This window comes from Solanum dulcamara, chromosome 6 (genome assembly GCF_947179165.1).
Source record: "Solanum dulcamara chromosome 6, daSolDulc1.2, whole genome shotgun sequence".
NCBI classification, from domain to species: Eukaryota; Viridiplantae; Streptophyta; class Magnoliopsida; order Solanales; family Solanaceae; genus Solanum; species Solanum dulcamara.
Genome location: NC_077242.1, coordinates 9,085,987 through 9,090,801, shown reverse-complemented (window position 1 = coordinate 9,090,801; position 4,815 = coordinate 9,085,987).

Sequence of the window (4,815 nt, the reverse complement as noted above, 5' to 3'; positions counted from 1 at the left end):
TTGGGCATAAGGTCAACAACAAATTTCACCCAAATTAATTTAGAACATGGGGGTAGAAGTTGAAAGATTTTTCTTACCCCAAAACTTTGATTAGACCATCTATTTGGAGTTTTTGAACCAAACTCTTTTGTAAATAAGGGGGTGGGGCACTTAGGAGCACTGATCTGTAAAAACTTTAGACAAAACAAGTAATTTAGGGTAGGGAAGACGCGATGATCGTGCTTGAGTTCTTCGACCCAGATGAAGGCCGCTTTGGCGGGATCCTGCCGCTCTAGCGGGATTTTGCCAGGTAGTGGCCTCGCTTCTTGGAGCTTTTCCTCCCACCCTTTCTTATAACCCCAGCTTTTATACCTATAATACCGAATTCTAACTAAATTTTCTTGAAATTTATAGGTACGATATTATGGTACACAACGACTATGCCAATCGGGAGAGGCATCACGATTATCGGAACAACAAGTTCCTATCTGAGAGAGGTTTCTATACGCTGTGAGTGAATGATAGGATACTTATCTTCTATGCTCGGCTGAAGGAGTTCGGGTGGGGCCCCTTGACTGAAACCCTTCCCTCTGCGATCACAGGCTGAGTGAGAGAGTTTTATGCCATACCCTCTATAGTATGTTGGGATGACTCTCACCCTACCATCCGTATTCGAGGGGTGGACATCCCATGGAGTTCCCAGTACATTAATTTTGTGCGGCCAAGTTAATAGAGATAGATCTGGCGTGGTTATGGCACACTGCAGTGGCCCCAAAGCGCCGAAACAGGGTCTATTGGCCCAGTATAAAAGGCATCATCAGGACTGACTGGTGAGACGATGCCAAGAGATGGCTACATCTGGTGGTTAGGAGGATCCGCCCTTCCAGCAATTGTACTGACATGACCTTTTCGCTGGCTTTAGTGGTGAGTTGCAATATTCAAGGGATAGGCCTGAATGTGGGGGCCCAGATCATGTCAGAATGGAAGATGTTTTATCGGGGCAACAAGAATGCATTCTTTTTGCCGGTCTGATCACCGCTATGTACAAGATAACCGGAGAGACACTTCTAGATTTTAATGATATACTCCCTATGGATCTCCCGTTTCACCCCTTACTTATCAGGTGGGCTTTTTCTCGAGGGCAAAGGAAATGAAAGAAGAACAGGGCTAAGAGTAGCCAGACAACAGCGATAGTGGAGGACGAGGTCGAGAATCAGGATGCTGCTCCTCTCACTCAATCTCAGCCACCACCCGACCCTCGCTTGAAGGAGGACCTAGCTGCGGTCCGAAGGCTGCTAGGAGGCCATTTTTTCCAGACTCCTGCTCCAGTGCCACCAGCCACATCTATGGAGTTTAGATAATCTATCGTCAGCTGCGATGGTTGAGAAGGAAGAGCATAGAGAGGTATCGTCTTATGATGCGGATATGAAAGACGATCAAGGTTATTTTCTCCTACGTCGCTCCATAGAGAAAGCTTCCCACCCAGGAACCCGGTGACTTCTGCAAGTTCAACTTCTTAAATAAGGACTGAGTAAGAGAGTACCCTCGAGAGAAGTTAGACTCGGATGAAGACACTCCCTCTCCTTCCCGTTAGACGTTGTTATCATTTGGTTTGACCCGTTTGGGCATGTAACAAACAATTTATTTCTTTTCTCTACTGCATTTCCCTATTTTTATAAGCACTTAGATGCTATTTATTTCTTAACATCGCAGTACGTATATATAACTATTTTTTTATCGCCTATTCTCTCTTTGTTGGGCACTGTATTGATCACGAAGATTGGTTAAATCACGCCTCGGAGTGCTTTGCAAAATAGGGGAAAAATAGGGGATTATAGCTGGGGATTCTGTCTTGCCTTATCCCGCTCTGGATGGATGATTTCTACTCTGGCGGAATATTCTCGCTGGGGCAGGAGTTACCGAGACAGAATCCCAAGACAATTCTCTCCTAGTGTATTTCCTATCCCTTAGCCCCCTTATATGAAATAAGCATTGCGAAAGTTGTGGAGACATTAAATAATAAGTCATAAAGTTCTATTAAAACAATAATAAGCCTCTTTTAATAATTTTTATACAACACTCTAATTAAAATCGCCCAAAGATGATAGTCTAAAATAGGTACAAGAGCTTTACAGAAATAAGACATAAGACAAATGAAAAGACACATCTCCAAACGCAGGAAAAGGAAAAGTAAGAGCTGTCGGAAGATCATCTTCTCCTTCACCTAGGGAACTCCACTGGCCCTGCAACCATACTATGCCAAGTGGCATAACAAGAGTAGTATCAATACAAACAACACATACTGGTAGGCATTATCGATTAACCTGATATCACCGTATAATATATGTACAGGAAAATAAGAGAGATCATAAATGATTAAGCTTTATAAACATGTCCACCCAAACCTGCTAGTAAACTCCTTACTCTCACACTTATAGTCATCACCACTCTACTAACCACAGGCTCATTACCAACTCTAGTTTATGAACTTGAGACATGTGGGTTATGGGCCCACCATGCTATTGCTCACGTCACCTTAATAATTAGCAGCCAACAACCTTAGACACTCAATTATACCACACAACTATCACTAGTCTTGACCTAGTTATCTTACAACATAAGGACCTAGTCATCCCATAACCAGACTTCATAACTAACTCCGATTTATAGGTAACAACAACTACTACCACTATTACTAATTAAAACTCCAATGAGAACAACTCCCTGCTAACAAAAAACCTCCACCCCTAAACCTGAAAATATAAAATATCACATATATCACAACGTGGCCTAACAAGGTCCACCATCTTACCCCCGAATAAGTCTATACTGACTCGCAATCCTTTACTAATAACATACCACAAAATCAACAAGGTTCTTTTATAAGTCCTTTTTCCTAGCTCATTAACAACTAACCTCACTATTACATAATTTACAAATATCATTGGGTCCTCTCATGGGATCATTCATACTTTGTCCTTTTAGGGGACCTAACTCAGTCATATATTTGTCAAAATGTCGACCAATTCAAGAAGATGTGACACCCGATACATTAATGTATCCAAATGTGACACTCGATTTAAGAATGTGTTGGAATGTGACATTTGATACTTACAACCATAAAATTCACATTTACAATTTAATTAATCAACAAAGCAATGCACATAAATAACTCCGGACTTACATCAGCTCTTCATGGTTGCTAACCCCTAAGGTTTATCACAAATATTCACATATTTTCTATCAATGTATATACAACTATGATAGTTACAAATTCACCCATCTAAATGCAATAATATCACCTCCAAGTTCTCCCAAAATCATTACACAACTTTCTTACCCAGGTCACTTCAAGTTAGAACACTAATGACATCCAAATTTCTTCCCATGACTTATGACCCAGAGCTTAATTATACAACTTCTCATTAAATTTCCTTTTATACTATGCAATGGATATAGATTTAACTACTCAAATAAGAGAAGCCTAGCCTACCTGGGCGCCAAGCAATTGTGGAGAGATAATACGGCTCCAATCCTTGTTTCCAGAGATCTAACAGGTGAGATAAACCTAAATTCTGCTGGTTGGAAACTTTCTAATATTGAGAATCATTTCCCTTATCTTGGCAAGATAGGAGCAACATTTGGGGGATTTTTGCAGTAACTCTCGCCTTTAACTTACCTTTTTGAAGAAGTGGAAAATAAAAAAATCGCGATTTAAGTTTTGTAACACATTCTCCCACTTTGGCGGCTTGTATCCCGCTGGAGCAATGCCGCTAGGGCAGGACTCTCCCGCACTGGCGGGATTATTGGCTCAGTTGTGTCATAACTCATCTCTATAGGTCGTGAAAGGAGCCCGACCTGGACACCCATATACATACCTATCAAATGTAGTCAAGCCAAACTACGAACAATATGATAACTTACATAAGAACTCCAATGCCTCATAACATCTTCATGTAATTATATCCCTATCATTTGTCTCCTGAGGAGTCAACACTAATTATATCATGAAAGGAAATGCAAGCTGACAAGGCTATCATTACATATCAATATCCACAGCACATCGTATAGACACAACTGAATAAACTTATACACAACCCACACATATGTCTATAGACCTCTAAGAGTATCAACAGTATCATATGACGGAACAGAGCTCCGCCGTACCCATGGATAAACAAATATATACATCAAACGGATTGGTACCAAAAATCTAGGCTCCGGGACAATGCAGTACTCCAAAATAGCTGAGTGGAAATTCTAAGCTGGTGGATTCCCAAAATGAGTATCTGTACCTGCGGGCATGAAATGCAGCCCCCTCTCTTCAGTGCGAAATACGTACTGAGTATATAAAGCATAAAATAACATAAAAGAGATCACATTTGAAATAAAGATTAAGGAGACAAGTATAATAATCAATAAATCACTATACCTGCGTCTTATGAAATGAAATCATGCATATCATCATCATATACCATACACGGCCTATTATGGGACTCGATGTCACAATTATATCATTATATCAACATATATATATACATATATCATACCCGACCCTATAGTAAGGGACTTGGTAAATAAAATCATGTACACGTATAACGTACCCGACCCATTATGGGACTCGATGTCATAATTATATCATCATATACATATATCGTACCCTGCCCTCTAGTAAGAAACTCATGAATGATGTAGTAAAATTGTGCATGAAAACATACCCGGCCCGAGACTCGGTGAATAATACAATAATAGTATACACGAGTGGATTATCATGACCAGCCATATACGATTAGATTATCATCTGAGATTCAACAGAATAAGTAGAATAACTAACAC